Source organism: Rattus norvegicus, chromosome 7, assembly GCF_021556685.1.
Source record: "Rattus norvegicus strain SHRSP/BbbUtx chromosome 7, alternate assembly SHRSP_T2T, whole genome shotgun sequence".
Classification (NCBI taxonomy): domain Eukaryota; kingdom Metazoa; phylum Chordata; class Mammalia; order Rodentia; family Muridae; genus Rattus; species Rattus norvegicus.
In genome coordinates, this window is record NC_141540.1 from 106,766,209 (window position 1) to 106,785,525 (window position 19,317).

Sequence of the window (19,317 nt, forward strand, 5' to 3'; positions counted from 1 at the left end):
GGGTCACTATCCAAAGCCAGTTCTTGAAAACATCTTACAGTGAATAAAAGTAAATATAGTAACACTTTTATATGACAGAACATAATGCAAAATAAATATCTTTAATTATGTGATTTGGTATTGCCCCAGAACAACATACCTGCCACCCCTGTGGCCAGGAGTACCCCAGGATGAATTCCCATGTCTCCATGACTTTAGCCAGGTTGCTATTGAAGTTAGAGCCAACATTAGAAGTAACCACACAGCAAGAGGAAGCAACATGAAGCAACATATCTATTCAATAGTTGGTCTGTAACCTTTGAGAGTATAGGCAAACTTTCAAGACATATATCTTTCATATTCTAGAAAACATGTTACAACCCTGCCATAAACTATTGGCTCCAAATATTGCATACTATTTCTTCTATTTCCCTCATTGCACTGAGTCCAACAATGAACAAGTTAACTAATTTTAGTAGAGAAATACAATTCCTGGTCCAGCCAGAAATATTTTAGGCACTACAACAACTACATGTAGCTGAAACTTTCAAAGTAGTGAGAAGAAATACACCTACAACTACAGAATGCATGAAGTTATAAAACATACTGACAGCTCAAGAGTTATATCCCAGGAAGATGACTGGCATCAAATACATGAATAGGTAACATGGTATTGGACTAAAGGCAAAAAGTGATAGAGGCAATGGGCATGCTCCAATGGAACTACTATGTACAACCTATAACTACATCCCTCACAAAATCCTAGGATGCTCCATTTTCAAATCAATAAAAAAAATGTTACAGCAAAGAAAAGGTTTTCTTTGTTTTGATTTCTTTTCTATTATTTTCTCGTTTATATTTCAAATGTTATCCCACTTCCAAGTCTCCCCTCTACGTATCCCCTACCCTTTGCCTCTAAGAGGGTGTTATCCCACCAGCCCACTCCTACCTCACCCCTATAGCATCCCCCTTTTCTGGGGCATAAAGCCTCCAGAGGACCAAGTACCACCCCTCCCTCTCATGTCAGGAAAGAGAGTTCTCTGCTACATATGTAGCCAGAACCATGGATTCACCCATGTATCTTCTTTGGTTGGTAGTTTAGTTCCTGGAAACTCTGAGGGATCCAGTTAGTTGACACTGTTGTTCTTCCTATGGGGTTATAATTGTCTTCAGTTCCTTCAGCCCTTCCTCTAACTCTTCTATTGGGGTCCCTAGGCTCAGTCCATTTGTCTTTGAGTATCTGCATCTGTGTTAGTCATGTGCTATCATAACCTCTCAGAGAACAGCCATAACAGGCTTCTGTATGAAAGCCCTTCCTAGCATCAGCAGTAGTGTAGGCCTTTGGTGTCTGAGGATGAGATGTATTGCATGGTGAGGCCATCTCTGGATGGCCTTTACTTCAGTCTCTACTCTCTGTGTGTCCCTGTATTTCCTTTAGACAGGAACAATTTTAGGTTGCAATATTTGATATAGGTGAGTAACACTGTCCCTACACTGGAAACCATGTCTATCTACTGGAGGTAGTCTCTTTAAGTTCTATTTTCCTGCTGTTGGGCATTTCAGCTAATGTCCTCCTCATTAGGTCCTGTGGAGGATGTGGAGGAAAAGGAACACTCCTCTATTGCGGGTGGGATTGCAAGCTGGTACAACCACTCTGGAAATCAGTCTGGTGTTTCCTCAGGAAATTGGAAGAAGTTCTACCTGACGACCCAGCTTTACCATTCCTGGACATATACCCCAAAATTGCTCCACCATATCACAAAAACACATGCTCCACTGTATTCATAGCATCCTTATTTATTACAGCCAGACACAGGAAACAATCCACATGTCCCATGATGGAGGAGTGGGTACAGAAAATGTGGTTCATTTACACAATGGAGAAAAGTTTACAAGGCTAACCAAAGTGTCCCTGTGTAGGCTATTTCTAGTCTGAAGTAGAAAACCAATTTTTTGTTCTTTGGTGATTCTCCATGCAGAAGAGCTAGAAATTTAGCAGATAGGCAACAAATTTTGCTATTGTAGAACTGTAAAGCCAGGCATTTGAAGTTGTCTTACATATGGCATTGGATTTGAATGGGCACCACAAACTTCTTTTTTTTTAACCTTTTAACCTAATTTTCAGCCTTTTTAAAAAACATGTAATCTTTTATTGGATAAGTTTATCCATTTATATTTCAAATATTATGCCCTTTCCCAGAACCCATGCACAAAACCCCTATCTCTTTCCCCTTCCCCTTGCTTCTATGTAGGTACTCCCCCATCCACCCACTTCTACCTCACCATCCTGGCATTCCCCTACACTATGGCATCAAGCCTTCACAGGACCAAGGACCTCTCCTCCCATTGATGCAAGATAAGGCCATCTTCTGCTACATATGCAACTGGGACCAGGGGTCCGTCCATGTGTACTCTTTGTCTGGTGGTTTAATCCCTGGGAGCTCTAGGTGATGGGGTTTGGTTGGTTGATACTGTCTTTTGGATAGGTTTGCAAACCTCTTCAGTCCCTTCAGTCCTTTCCCTGACTCCTTCATTGGGGTCCCTGTGCTCAGTTCAATGGTTGGCTGCCACCATCTTCATCTGTATTTGTCAGAGTCTGGCAGAGCCTCTCAGGAGACAGCTATATCAGGCTCCTCTCAGCATGCACTTCTTGGCATTCTTAATAGTGTCTGGGTTTGGGGTCTGTATATGGGATGGATCTCCAGGTGGGCAGTCTATGAATGTCCTTTCCTTCAGTCTCTGCTCCACACTTTATCCCTGTATTTCCTTTAGACAAGAGTAATCATGGGTTAAAAATTTTGAGATGAGTGGGTGGCCCCATCCCCCAACTGGGGGCCTTGCCTAACCTCTGAATATGGTCTCCACAGGTTCTCCCTCCACTTTGTTGGGTATTTTAGCTAATATCATTCCCATTGGCTCCTGGAAGCCTCTTGTTTCCTGGTATCTGTGACTTTTTGCTGGCTACACCCAGTTTCACATCCCCTATTGCTACACACCTCTGTTCAATTTCCTAACTCTCTGTATATCAGCCCCCAAACCTCTCTCTCTCTCTCTCTCTCTCTCTCTCTCTCTCTCTCTCTCTCTCTCTCTCTCACACACACACACACACACACACACACACACACACACACACACATACACACACACACACACACACACACACACAAATTCTTTACAATACAATTTCATTTCCAGAATATTTTGACTGAAATAATTTCCCTGAAGGAACTCATATCTGTATGCCTTTGTAATATTCTGCAGGATTTTCACCCTCTTGGCTCCTGATAAAGAAAAATGAAACTTTTGAACAGTTTTTCCATTAAAATCAAAAGGAAAGGGCTATGGCGTTCTTCACATTCTCTCTTGGCAAGGCATAAAACTTACCAAATCAGAGTCAAGTCATTTTAAGCTATGAAATGTTGTATGTTGAAGATATCCAGGTGCATCTGTTTTCTTTATTCTTCACATTTATTTTCTCTTTCTAAAGACCTCCTTCATTTTCTCACCAAATTGTTCAATTTCAATTCACATTAACATCTCAAAGGCAGGCCACTATTTTAGACAGAAAGATACTATCTTGATACCATATATCTGGAACATTAGGTGCGCATTGCTGAGGTTCCAGTAATTGATTGAAAAGTTTTTATTTTTGCTTTAGTACATAGAATATATTTAGTATATTGAAACACTCCTGAAACACATATCCCAGAGTTTTTTCACAGAAAGGCCTTAAGGAAGTTTCTAGAAAATGCTATTTGAGAGTATTCCACTGTATGAGTACTTTTCTAGAAAAGCTATAACCAACTTGATAGTTCTGTCCCTACAAATTTCAAAATAATAAACGCATGGACCAATGGATCGATGCAGCAATTATTCTCACATACCATCCCAGAATGGCACTCTAGCCAACAGTGCCCCCACAGAAGACTAGACTGTGACACTATGGAGCCTTTAGGCAAATACAGAAACAGTGATCACAATCAGGATGTTACCCAATGCCAGTGAAAATGCATCCTATCATTGACAGAAAGATCATAGTATATTTGTGTCACATTCTGTAATCTCCAAGTATTGTCGTATTAATAAATAAGTCCTGATTCAGGACAAGGTTTATTTTGGGTTTTCAGGGGGTAGGGGTTGTCCAGGGTGGCCTGGAATTGGAGAGATTTTGTGGCCTGATATTGTTTTGTTTTGTTTCGTTTGTCTCCTGTAAATTAGGGCCTGGCCACTCTCCCACATCTAGGGACCATGCCATTAAAGCTCTTGCAGGAGTCTGGGGGATGGGGCCTAGGCACTGGTGCCTCAGGGGGCTTATGCATTCATCTACTGAGATACCTTATTTCTCATTCTTCCTTTAGCATCTGCTTCAATATGCATACAGTATGCAATGGCTATAGACACAGTGTTGGCAGTCACACTAAATAAAAGCAGTCAAGAAGGCTTGGGATGCCATGATATGGAGATATGAACAGTTTTTCATAAAGTCTTTTTCTCTGAGTGGGACTTGGACTGCATTTCACACAGGCAGTTCCATGTTCACCTTCGAATCTCACCCAGACCTAACAACTCTGCTTCCTGTGTCTTTAATACTCAATGGAAAGGACTATTTCATAAAGCTAAAGAAATACCCCTGGTAGGCCACTTAATTCATTAAAGAAAGATACACACTTTGATAATTGAACATTATTAAAAATCTACCCTTCTTATGTCAGCAAGGTTAAAAAGCAAAGCTAATTATGTACCGCAAGTGAAGTATTTCTCAGTGGCCTTGACTCAGATTTTCTTGTAAATTAAACCCAAAGAAGTAATTCAAAGTAGAACAGCTACGTTCCTAGAGTGCACACCATTTTTTCAGCTACTGTTACCTCAGCCGTTACTCCTCATGTTTTCAAGTGACAAAACATCTTTCCATACCATAAGCTGCTATAATGCAACGTCTATGCCTTAAAACTCTCACTTAGGAGATGACAGAAACAGATAACAGATAACAGATAACAGACGTAAGCACATTAGTAACCGTCCCCTAAGATGCTTAGCCAATTTCTTTGCCACATGTTAGGAATTCTGTGATATCTGACACCAATTCTAGTTTTGCCCTTACTTGACATCTCCAATGCCGATTTCAGTGCATGGCACAGGGGATCTATTTAATTAATTAATTAATTAGTTAGTTAGTTAGTTAGTTAGATTGTTTGTTATTATTCATTTGTGAGGTATGGCATGTAGGAATGACAAGAGGCATTTATTATTTATTTACTTATATGTGGATGAAGTCATTCATGTATCATTGTGCACATGTGGATAACCAAGGACAACATCTACAAATTTATTGATATTGTTTTTTTTTCTTCTGTTGTAGTCATCAGACCTGGAAGTAAATGCCTTTAGTCACTAAGCCATCTCATTAGCCTCGGCATGGAACACCTAAAAACCATGATTGAACTGAGAACAATAATTGTCATTGTACTTGGTGAACATTCAAATATGGGATATGTAAACTCATGTAAACACCATACACCCATGCTCATCCCCCACCCCCACACATACCATACATAAGGGACTAGATCACATAGTTATGGAAACTAAGAAATCTCAAGGTCAGCTGTCAACAAAGTGGAGACCAGTTTATCTAGTGATATAACCTCAGATACTGATAGTCTGAGAACTGATGGTGGAAATTTCCATCAAAATCCAGAATGTCCCATATTTTGCTTCTGTGGTTGTTGCTTGTTTGTTTGCTTAAAATCAAGTTCATTCAATTTAGAATCATCTGGCACAAAACCTCTTCCATGTCTATGGGAGTGTTTCCAGAGAGCTTTAATTGCCTGGAGGTAACTAACCACGAATGTAGGTGATGTCATCCCATTAGTTATGGGAGAAAGTATGAATCTATCTGGGCATGGCATTTATCTCTCTACTTCATAACTGTAGAAGCAATGTGACAAATTGTCTCACACTTCTTTTTTCATGCCTTCCTGCATATGATGGACTGCATCCTTCTCAACACATGGCCAAAATAATCCCTTCCTTCCTTAAGCTGCTAAGTCAAAAATTTTGTCAGAGCAACAAGAATAATCACTACTCTAGGAAAGGAATACTAAGAAGTGGGTCCGTTCCAGTGACTTTATGACTGTGTGATTGGTTGACATTTGGGATAGATTTGTAGCAGGAATTTTAAAGGATTTAGAACTGGAGTAAAAAGAGTGCTTAAGTACTATAATTAAAGCCTAATGGTCTATCCTTAGGGAGATGCTATGGAAGACCAGAATGAAAGTAAAAATGTAGAAATGGAAGTCTCCGTTTATGAGATGTCAGAGGGAACTGAACTCTTTCAGGAACTGCATGAAAATACACTTATGTTTTCCGGCAAAGAATCTGGATGTGTTCTGCCCATGTGTTAAGAACTACAGTCAGGCTGAGTTCAAAAGCCAAAAACTAATATAGTAGAGGAAATCTCAAAATAGTACAGCATTCACACCATGCCCCGGTTACTGCTCAAAGGTATTAAATTTATAGTGAAAGGCTAGTAAATATACAAGAATTATGTCGAAGATGCACAGTTTGTTGATGAAAGAATGATTTATATAAAGTTATAAAGAATAAAGGTGTGGACAGAGCATCCGTAACTGCTAATGATGTCAGTAAACTGAGGAGGAACATCTCTTTGCACTGAGACATTTTGAAAGGTATCTTGAGAACAAGACCTTACTCAACATTCCATCTTATAAAAGAATAAATTCATTTCATAAACGAAACCCCGAAAGTCTTCCCTCATTGACAAAAATTACCTAAGAAAGTGTCTTCCCAGGTTTAGCTGCCAAAACATACTGAGGCCATTGTGTAGAAAAAGGCTAAGTTAGTTATATTTCCAAATAACAGTATAATATGGAAACAACATTCACAGGGTCCTGTTTTGTAGACAATGAAAATTCAGGTTTCAGGTCACAGAAGCTTACACCAAGATTCCAGAAAGTCGCAGGATAGTCAATGAGTGACAGGATCAAATTATTTGTAAGGAATCTCTGAGGTCACTAAGTGACATCTATTTACCTAAAAGAGAAAATATCTGGACTATGGGAAATACAGGAGCTAACCTAATAGGCAGGCTACATGTGCTATAGAAAGCATGCTGGAAGGAATGGGGCTATCTAATGCTGCTGTAGCCCAGAACACACAACAAAGAGTACAAGGTTCTGTCTGTGACATTGTATGGTTTAATGTTTGCTTTATTGGGTTTTTGTCTGATCTTTCCTTGCCATTCCTCCAATTTAAAGTTGGAAAATTTGTTTTATGTCATTAAATGCTGAAAATAGGTACCTTGCTTGTATTAATATTTGTTTTTTTTTCTTTCTTTTTTAGTTCTACACAGAGGTACAGTTAAGAAATTGCCTTATATCTAAAAACTTGGGTATGGTGTTGACCTTGGAGTATCAAATATTATTAGATTTATTAACACTTTGGAGACTAAAAGTCAAAGCCAATGAATATTGTGTTCTGAGATGAACGTTAGACTGTAAGAACTAAGAAAATGGAACTGTAAATTAAAGTGAGACTTTGGGTGTCAACTTGTCAAGGAATTAATCTCCATTATCAACCTGATGACAAATTGGATTTTCTAATGCCAATATGGCCTGTAATAATCTGTTGAAGTTTCAAGTATTGTGTTCAATTGGGTATTTCCAATATTAGGAAGTTAAAAAAATAATCCAAACAAGGGGAAAAGACACTTGCTCTCTTCTCAGTGGAAGAACTTCTAAAGCTTTAAAGGTGATTGTAGCTCAGACAGAAAAAGCCCTCACAGGAAAATTTATTTGTTTGTTGATTTTCTCATTCATTCTTATTTTTAGTTTCTTGAGAGTTTCATAAATGTAAAATGTATTTTTAGGCAAAACATACACACACACACACACACACACACACACACACACACACACACAAAACACTTCTGTCTTTACCAGATGTTAATCGTGGGATGAAGAGTGGAGTTGATATGTTTTGTAAAGTTTCAGTGGGCCCAACCCCCACAAGCACTAGTCATATGAGAGGTCTAGTTTAGAATGAAGTTTATTTGAGGGCATGGGAAAGGAGATTGAGAAGAGAGTAGAGGCAGAGAAAGAGAGGAGACAGAGAAGGACACAGGTTGGGGGAGAGACAAAGACAGACAGAGAGATTGGGGGTTGGGGGAGGAAGAACCTGGAAGGGAACATTTGGAGAGGGAGGAGGGGGAAGGAGAAAGAGGGAGAAAGGACTCAGAGAGAGAGAGAGAGAAAAAGGGGTCAGAGATCAAAAAGAGGCCAAATAGTCCTTTTTATAGCATGCCAGGCCTGCCTGGCTGTTGATAAGTAACTGTTGGGTGGAGACTAGAAGGAATGCTAACATACTAACGGGAGTAAAATTATTTTAAGAGTAATTTAGAACTATTCTGTTATTCCCTCCTATGACTGAGACTGTATCTACTGATATTCTGGACTACTAAGGAGAAAAGACTCGCAATCCTCCATATAATGCTTCTGTGCCTTGGACAAATCACTTTTATTTCTAAAATCAATTTCCTTCACTCCAGTAGTCTTGAAGAATAAATAATACTCAAGGAACCATCAAGCTTCCACCAACTAAAACTCAAATTCACAGGCATTTACCTGAAAGCTGATTGCTCTGAGACTCCAAAATAACAGCTACAACAAGTGTTTCATTCATCTAATGTCTAAGGATACCAGTGCCCTATCACAAGTTCTTTCCTTTCTCCCTATTAATAAGAGAAGAGAGGTAGGAGAAGGGTGCTCTGCTCTGTTACTCAATTTACTCACTCCTAGATTGATAAAAAGCAATATATTTTCCCAGAATGTTAACTGTTCACACTTGACAACATCAACTTAGCACTTACAAAGAACTGCAAGAATAAAGCCACAAGAGCTGAAGCGGATTTCTGCAGACACAAATTATATAGCACAAGTAACACAGTTTGGGTCTAGCTCCTTTAAAAAGTATAGAATAAAGAATGGAGATACAAGCATGGCAGAGACATAGCCTATGGGAGGAGAGCCTCTGTCAGAATTTCAACTTTGGATCGGACATTGGAGCTTCTAAGATAGCAGCAACACTACTGTATGATATTCACCCAGGTGGGGGTTTCATTTGAAATCTACAACTTCATAGCTAGAGTGTTTATAGGGTTGCACATTCTGGGAGGTGACATTGCTTAATGGCCAGAGCTCACATCTCATACCACAAACCTGAATATGTGAGAGATATATTGAAATGGACATGTTCTAATTAGACAGTGTCCTGTCTATCTCAAATGTGTACTGGGGAATAGTTATATGTAAGAAAGTGTTGTCGTATATATTTCTCTAGTTGCCCCAGTTCACCCTTCTTTTGGCTATTGTGGATATAGGGTATGACCCAAATTAAATAAAATAAAAACTTTTCTTCTAATGAATTCCTAGATTTGTAAAAAAAAGAAAGAAAGTGTAAAAATGGGCCAAAAAAGAGCAGAAAAGAACAGATGTATCAGGAAGAAACGAAGGAAGGCAAGTCTGAAGGCCAGGGTACAGAGATTACGAAGACATAGTGAAACTGAACCTCCTGGTAACTCATTTTCCTGCATTTAAATTCTAGATCCTGAAAGCAGAGTCTGGGTGCCCAGCAAAAATTTTTGTTTCTATTTCTGGCAACACATTTACAAATTCGAAAATTATAAATGCAAGGCTCCACCCTAGAGGGCCAGTGCAAATGAGGTAAACGTGCAAAATCACTCCATGTTCATCTCTCCCTCCTATTAACTTGCGTGAAAACAGGTTTGTGGATCTCTGGGGAAATACAAGCTGTGACAAGAAACCCACCTCCACTGAAAGCCAGATGATAAGGGTAGAAAATGACAGATTCCTCTTTCAGTGAAGAAGGACTCTGCAGATAATCACAGCTTATAGAGAGAACATAAACTCTGTAAAGAATAGCAATAGTCAGCCATCAGGAAAATGAATTGTTTTCAAAATTATAGAGGTTATTGAAGTAGTCATAAGTAAAAAGTGCAAAAAAATAAAAATTAACAGAAATCCAACCATTTTGACTGTCTTAGTTAGAATTTTCATTGCTGTGAAGAGACACCATGACCAAGGCAACTCTTTTAAAGGAAACCATTTAATTGGGGCTTGCTTTCAGTTTCAGAGGTATAAGTCATTATCATCACGGTGGGAAGCATAGTAGCATGCAGGCAGACATGGTACCGAAGCTGAGCGTTCTATACCTTGATCTGCGGGCAGCAAGAGATTGTCACTGGATGTGACTTGAGCATATACCAGACCTAAAAGTCTACTTCCAGAGAGCCATACTTCCTCTGACAAGACCACACCTCCAAATAGCACCACTCCCTATGAGCCAAACATTCAAATACTTGAGTCCATGGGAACCATATCTATTCAAAACACCACAATGATAAAATTAGATTTTGAGGCACACAATGCGAAATAATTTTGTCCCCTAATCAGCACTTTCCAGCACAGAACTGAAGCTTGAGATTATATTTACCTTGTGCCCCCGCCTACTGTAAAAGCATAAGAAGTATAGTTGTGTCTGTGAGGCTCTAGTGGTCCAGGACTGATAAAATGAATATATGACATAAAAGGCATTTATGTCACATGTTGTCACCCAACAAGTGACAAAGGTGAGAACCTAGTATCTGCCTGATCCACAAGGCTGAATTCTTCCATTTTCCAATCAAGGATTCCTGGAGAGCCACTGAACTTTAGTCTATATTGCAAGCCCAGTGAGGCTGGCTTCTGATATCAGTGAAGAAATACAGCGACAGCAGCAAGAATAAGAGGAGCAGCAGAGTAAATGAATTTTCCAGAAGATGTGAAGTCAGCAAGGGAAAACGCAAAATCCCTTTTGTTTAAGCAGGTGCCTGAAGGTGACACTGACTTTTAGGGTCGATCTTCCTATAAGCTGATAAGCAAAAAGACAGTAACTTGGCTACTGTTTTCAGATTCTGTCAAGTAAACAACCAGCACCGAACATCACAGACATTAAATACGCATGGGTATTTGCCACATTTGGTAGCGATGCATACTCAGTGGTGGACTACATACTGGTATTCTGTATACTGAGTTTTTCAGAAAGCAATTTATTTTATAATTCACCCAATAATTTAATTATATATTAAATTTGGACAGTAGTTAAGTTAGATTATTTCCAGTTTAAAAAAAAAACATGAATACATCATCTTGTACTCCACAATTCAAAACTCCACAATCCAAAGAACTTGGAGTCTCCTGCCATGTGTTTTATAGTTAGTCCTATTGAAATCTGTCCAATGTTTTCCCATTGGTTAAACAGAAACAGTGGGGTGAATGAGAAAGGCAAGGAGCAAATTCTACCTTCATCTTATCATACCATGATACCACAAATACATATTGCCAATTATTTATCACTATTAATGTTGCTATTGATTCCAGGGCATGGGTCTGTTTCGTCAGAATTGTGTGGATAAAAGTTTTTATACTTTTACCTTATCATTTTTTAATGTCTTTGCATCAGTAATGGTAGCACATCTTTCACTTCTAAAACAAGTCATTTGTATTTTTCTGGATTGCCCTGCCTAGGATATCATTAGTTCTATTTTTATTTAAATAACAAGATTCAACATTTTTCTACTATTTTATTAAAACTGATTTTAATAATACATTATCTATTCTCTGAGAATTACAATGTATTTTTACCATATTCGTACCCAAATTCTGCCCCTGGTTTTCTAGTTACCTCCTAGTTCCCCTTCCTTTTTGTATCCCCCTCTCTTTTGTGTCTTGTTTTTCTTGTTTGCTTTTAAGAAAGACTATCTCCCAGCAGATGCTCTGCTCCTCTGGATCTTCACACCCTCTTCCTCCACATCCTTTCCCAGTGTTCTTCAATCCTCATGTGTTGGATGTGTTGTACTGTATCAATTGGAGACAGGCATACTGCACCTATTTGTTCTCTGTGCTTTGAGAAGTTTTAATTTTCTATGATGATTAAAAGCTGCTTTTAAATAGTAGGAGCACACAGACACACAGCTTCTAGGAACACAGTAACCAGGCCACGAAATCTCAAACTAGCGACTACTTTGGAAAGGAAAACCGTTAGTACAGCACATAACACACCTTCTGAGGTGAAACTTACTCAGTCGAGTCTCAAATCATTTGTGAAAATAAAGGTAATCTGGGGAGAAAAGTCTTTGGAAGAAAAGAAAATTAGGAAAAAGATGACACAACTCACTAAAGAAAATTGAGGATGGGACTTAAAAAATAAAGACTCAGAAGAATCACGAGTCACTGGTTTTAAACACACCACTTTTCATGTAGTGTTAGAGTTAATCAAGTTCCGAAAGAAGTACCTGAATAGTAATTATAGAATCAACTACGCAAACAATTTGCATTCATGTGTGGGGTTGGGGAAAGGGAGAGATTTTGTATCCTTAAGTAGATTCCTATTAGGAAAAGTGATAAAAGAAGTTTGTCACATGAAGGCAGAAGAGTATATCTCTGAGAAGAAGAAAGAGAAGTCAGGGTTGATAAGTAACCCATGAGTCTAATACGTAGCACTCAGAGACATCTGGTAAACCAAGGTTTGCTACAAGCTGATCTTCTTTGCCAATGGAATCAGGGTGTTAACAGTTGTAAAGATCAGCTGTCATCAGGTTGTAACCTGAATACCCAGGCATGTAGAGCAAGGTTACATCCAACTGCTCTGACATATGAAGATGTCCCAGCAAGCTCTCATAATACAGTCAAAGACCTGGCAGGAAACATGAATAATTGGAGTTGACATATGTTAGTAATTGCATGCACTAGTGCTATGACAAACTGATGCATTAAATTCCTTTTTAAGAATCTAGTTAATGACAACTAGGTGGTGAAAAGCCATAATTTAAGATGTGCTTGGGTTCACAGGTTCAATTGATACCAAGCTTTCAGTGGTGATGATGATTCTAGATGAGCATTGATGATATGTTGCTATACTGGTGAGAAGAGACTAGAAATTCACTTGAACCAAGCATTCAGAAGAAATAAATTATTAGCAATGGTTGAAAGGGGTTGAGGATAAGGCTGGCAGCTGATGCCAGGTTCCCTGTTGCCAAGACAAGTCAAATTTGGCAGATTGGGGGCTATGTGAATCATCTCACTGTTGGAACTTCAAGCAAGAGAGACCAGCTGTGATGCTTCTGGGGCATTGCCAGAAAAGCCAAAGCTTTTTCCAAATGAAAGACATAAACAAGGGGGTTAGAATATACTAGGGTCAGAATATTGAACGAGAACATTAATTCTTAGAAGCAAAAGACATTTTACCCAATAATTATGAGTTCAAGGATAGAAAAACCACAAAAAGCCCAATAAATTGAAGAAATAAAAGATATTAGAAAGGTCATTTTAATCCAAAAGTATTCATTGTGATCACTATATTCTAGGCAATGAGAAAAATGCAAAGGGTATAAGTGCAAGTGAGTCGCCACCCTTCCTTCATATATTCAAATCTATTAAAACAGCAAAGGAAATCACAGTCATTAGGCATTGTGATAGGAACTACTAGGGAGAAAAATATTATGTGGTACTGTAAATGACATAGATAAGATTTTCCTAATTAGCCAGCAGGTGTCTTAGAAGAAGTCATCTTTAATATGAGATCAAGAAAAGTTTAACATCTATGGCAGATAAAGATTGACACATACTTGGAAATATATCATATTCTCAAGTTACAACATAGCACTTGTGAGTGTGTATGGTATATAGAATGCATGTGAGCATGTACATGCATCTATGCATATATATGGATGGAGATAGTAGGGAGAAATGTTAAAAAGTCCTTAAAGGCTAGACACCAGAGGGTCATGCATACGATGCTTGGCTTCTTCTGTCAAAAACAATAAAGATCCTTTGGTTTTGCAGTATATTTATGAGCATGGGTTCTTGGGGTTTGTGTTTGAAAGTGACAATAATGTACCTCAAAATGTCTAAAAGTCATTGTCTCTTGTCACAGGAAAAGCAGATAGAGACCAAGCTGAAATCCAAGTGATTACATAGCTACTCATTTCTGTTTCCTTTCCTTTTCTCTTTGTATCTATTCATGCCCCTTTTCCCTATAAACACATTTTCTCAGAGACTACAGACACACACATGAAAACTGCTACCCTCCTAGCTGTAAGGGGCTATAGTAAGTAGGAACAGAATGAGGTAAATAAGATCCAAAGCTTTATTACACTGTTTTATACTGCAGTTGACCTTATGATGGTTAGACAAGTGAGCTTGACCTAATTGCATATGGGTTTTAAAGGAAAAAAAGAAAAAAGAAAAAATCTCCAGCCATCAGCAAAAAATAGAAATTCAAAGGGTAAGAGATCTGATTGCTGTCTTGACTTTAAGAATAGAGGGCACCTCTGGCTATGAATCCAGATAGCTCTAGGAGGCTAGAACAGTTCCAATGAACAATGAGTAAGGAAACTAAGACCTCAGTTCTGCAACACTAAGAAAATGTGTTCTGCGAACAGACACAAGCTCAGAAGAAGATTTGTTTTGTTTATTTTCTCCAAAGCCTCAAAACACAATCAGACTGACAAGCATCTTAATTTCAGTCTTGAGACATCCTGAGCAGAGAACTCATTCTTTAAAGTACTTCTCTTCTACCTAAACATGACCTAATAACCTGTTGTTTCGAGCCCTAATTTTGGGGCAGCTTTCTATACAGCAATAAAAAGCACACGATGAGCCTTTGTTCCTTGAATACTGATTCAGCTCTAGCTCCTAAATGCTCTCAGACAATTATCCACTTGACTCAATGTATGGAATACATCTAAACCTGAGGCAATCTCTCTCTCTGTAGTCAGGAAAAAAGTGGATCCTCTGATTGAACCAAGCAGGTCAGAAGCCCATGCTACTAGTCAATGGAATCCTAGTGGTTAGGTCTATTTTTCCATGTGTCTCACATGGAATGGTTTCAAAATATAAATGAGGCAGAGGTAGGTGATGGCAGAGATGCATAGCATAGTATTCAGATCACAGGATCATGCTGGCTGCAATGAAGAGGGGATAAGCTAGAGAAAGGATGCTGAGTGTGGAGACTTGTAATCATCTCTCAGAGATAAGATTGTTGGCTGAGCATGAGTAATTGAACATGAGTAGATAGACACAACATACCTCCTGGGCGCAGTGGTTGGTACAAACAAAATTTTGACAATTTGTTGAATAAATAAGTTCACTAGCGATGGGATGATTAAACACTGATCAAAAGGTGAATGACCTTTGTGGGTATTTAAAAGACTTAGCCAATATTTATTTTAGCTGCGCAAACTGAGCCTCCAGGGCTACAAAACCCCAGCATTCTTCAACAGAGAGTGCATGTTAGACTGCAAATACCAGAGTGTGCAGTATTTTCCTGCATGACTGGGGCATGATTACATAACACCCTGGATGTTCAGTCTGCCTTTGTGAGCCACTTGCTGTTATCAGTGAATCACTGTAGGCTGACATAATTCAGTTTCCTTCTTGGCCATATGTCTCCAGTCGCTTGTCATCATTACTCATCACCAAGGTAACTAACTCCTCCTCACTTCCTTTCCATTAATTTGCATGACTAAAGTGCCCTCCCAATCAAAGGAGGCTTCTCATCCTTAGGTGCCTGCTGTGGCTGGCTGCCTTTGCTAAAAGCCTTTGCCTGGGCTATGACCTTCTTTTGCTCTGATATTTTCCACCTCATTAACTTGGAAATTGTCCTGAGATTAGCAAAGTTATTTCTCCTTATTAACTCTCAGGAATATGGCCACATGTTCACGTGTAAATACTATTAAATACCCAGAGCTGAGTAAGGAAAGCCGGAACACTGTATTAAAAGAGATAAGTAACTCTGAATAAATAATTCAGCTTCTGCCCCTAAGGGTACCCAATGTGACATGGGACTGGCTTCTCTTTACTTAGCCTGAGGTTGTGATACCTTAGGAGTATTAATTTTTTCTGTGAACTGAATTTCATTCATGGAAGTGGTAAGAAGCCATATTCAATATCCATACATCTGCTCCGTACTGATAACTGGGAATACAATGGCTTGTAAAATAGGCATGGCCCAGCCTTGTGGAACTTACATCCCCTGAGGACAAAGATAATCAACAATAACAATATGCATTGGAAATATAGTCATTAAAAAATTTTACTATAAATGTGACACTGGCATAAGGTTTGAAGTATAAATAGGAACAAAGGAATTGAAAATGGTTAATCATTCTTATTTTATATTCTAAAACTATTCAATGAATTGCCTTTCTCCTGTATTCAGACACTCCTGAATAATGGATATATTATAATATATGATTATATTACAATGATAAGGCATTATAATATAACATTATAACAACATAAGGAGAATGTAGTAGTTCAAAACCCTTACTATGTAAGTCATTTTCTTTTAATGTGTAGTTTCTAATTTGTTAATAGCATAATGGAATTTGTCCTTTGTCATTTCAGGTACGGAATTAAATGTAGAGAAGCAGTTAACTCTTGCCAATATTATTTACAGTCAGTTCAGCTGAGGCTGCAGATTACACTTCAGACCACCTATCTATAGGAATAGAGCTAGAACTTCCTGGGCCCAGGAATTCATTTTTTAATAGTTCTTTGAATGTCACAGTTATCTATGGGCACAGTCTAAAATCATATTACTTTTTGCATCAGATATGTCATATTCCTTGCTCCTCTTAAATTTTACATAAAGAAATCATCAGATGTGTGTGTGTGTGTGTGTGTGTGTGTGTGTGTGTGTGTTTAGTGTATGTGTGTTTGAGGATGCATACACACACCAGGGATCTGCTATTTTTTCTGTCAATGACTTTTAGATTATAATCGGCAATTTGTTTTTATTTATTATCATTGCAGTTGATCTGGCAGAGCTTGAAAATCTTTCCAGTCTCTTGAAAGATTTCACATTGATCCCTGTACCCAACATGAAGGTCTTACTTGTCACCTAGTGAAGCAGAATCTATCCTTTCTACATTATTTTTGTAAGCCATTGCTGCTAAAATTGATCCCAGTAAGTAATATTTCATCTTTGGAGTCATATATTTTATATTCTTAATTTATTAACCTCCTTTATTACCTTTCTATCCTCACAGATCATAAGCTTTTGGAATCATTATAAGAGACTTCATGTATTCTTTTTCCTTTGGACCCTTATTCACCTATCAAGATGGCATCCTCACAGTATCACAGGACTGAGGAGGCCCTATTCCTCTTTCCACAGCCACAATTTGGCATCTGTATCTATACAGAACAACTTCATGGAAGTGTAGGGATTCAGAGATACTATAAAGCTGAGGTAGAAACATTCTGAGAAGATAATTCTCCCCAAAGCACCAGGCTCAAGCTCATCATTGTCATAAGACAAAGAACTAGCAACAGCCACACTAACCTGTGGACTTAGTTAGACGCCATTATGTCATGTGAGTCTTTCTATTAGTTATTTTTCTGTTGATATGATAAAACAGCATAATCAAGGCACCTATCAAAGAAAGGGCTTGTTTTGGGCTTACAGTTACAGAAGAATAAGAGCCCATTACCATCACAGTAGAGAAGCATGGCAGCAGGCAAACTTGGCAAGTAGAACAGCTGCTGAGAGCACACATCTCCAACCACAAACCAGAGCAGAAAGAGTGTACTAGGGAGGGCAGGAGACATTTCAACCCCAAAGCCCATTCCCAGTGATACATATCTCTTTAGAGTCCCCTGACAGTGTCACCAACTGAGGACCAAATTTTCAAATAACTGAAAATATAGGGGAAAACTCATTCACATCAGCAGAGACACGAATCAGTCTACTTTAGTTTTTAGCCTTCAACCAATGAACAGTGCTTATTACTCTGGGACATAGCAAAAATCAACTACTCCCCTGTTCCCAGAGTAGGAATTACCAGCCTTGGTGCCACTGTGCATGAAAAAGCAACCCTCTGGCTCTCACCTGACGTCTTGGGGGAAGTTTAGCTCACATAGAGATCTGTTAAGTGACTTGGTAAGGTTATTTCCAAGTCCTTAGTAGGATTCATATACACAACTGATAATAACCCTGTTGTTTAAGGACGCAACTGCAAAACCTGAAATAACCTCTGACCCGGACTTGGTATTCAAGGTTTTGAAAAAAATCCTGACTCCCCAAGAATCCATGCCTATCTGGATCTGCCTAGTGTTGACAGAAAACAATAACAGAAAACCTCTGGGCGAGCTTCTCATACTGAAATGAAGGGGAAAGAATGAGCATCCAGACAAATAAAATCCAAAGAAATTCCTGGCCCTTAGATCTGTTCCTAAGAAAATGATAAAAGGTTTTCAAATTAAAATGAAAGAAACAACAAGGGAGGGTGCAAAAGTTTGTGATTCAGTAGTCAAGGGAGGTACAGAGTCAAATTTAACATATTCCAACACTATAGTACATAAATCATTTTAAAAGAAATGTTAAAAAAAGTGTTCATATTAGAACCTGAGCCAGTGATGCTCTATTTCAGAAATTTCTCTTATGCCAATGCATTCAAAGCTATTTCATAATTTCTCTTTTATTAGATTCAGTCTATCTGTTTTTATGTTGAAGTTCTTGAGCCACTTAGACGAGTTTTGTTCAGGGTGATAAATATGCATCAATTTGTATTCTTCTATAGGCAGACTGCCAGTTAAATCACCAACATTTGTTGAAGACGATTTCTTAATTCCAATACATGGTTTTGGCTTCTTTGTCAAAAACAAAAGTGTCTATAGGTGTTTGGGTATTCAATTCTATTCAAGTGATCAATCGTTCTATCTCTGTATCAATACCATTCTTTTTTATCACTATTGTTCTGTAGTACAGTTTGGAGTCAAGGATGTGATTGCTCCAGAAGCTTTAAGATCAACAATTGATAAATGGGACCGCTTGAAACTGAAAAGCTTATGGAAGGCAATGGACACTGTAAATAGAACAAAGTGGCAGCCTACAGATTGGGAAAAGAACTTCACTAATGCTACTTCTGATAGGAGGATAATATCCAAAATATATATAGAACTCAATAAGTAACAAATCAAATAAGCCAATGAAAAGATGAGGTACAGAGCTAAACAGGGAGTTCTCAAGGAAGAAATCTCAACTGGTCAAGAAACACTTAAAGTTGTGTTCAATATCCTTAGTCATCAGGGATATGCAAATCAAAATTGACCCTGAGATTCTACCTTACACCAATCAGAATGGCTAAGATCAAAAATCCAAGTGGCAATACATGTTGGCAAGGATATGGAGCAAGGAGAACCATCCTCCATTACTGGTGGGATTGCAAACTGGTACAACCACTCTGGAAATCAATCTGGC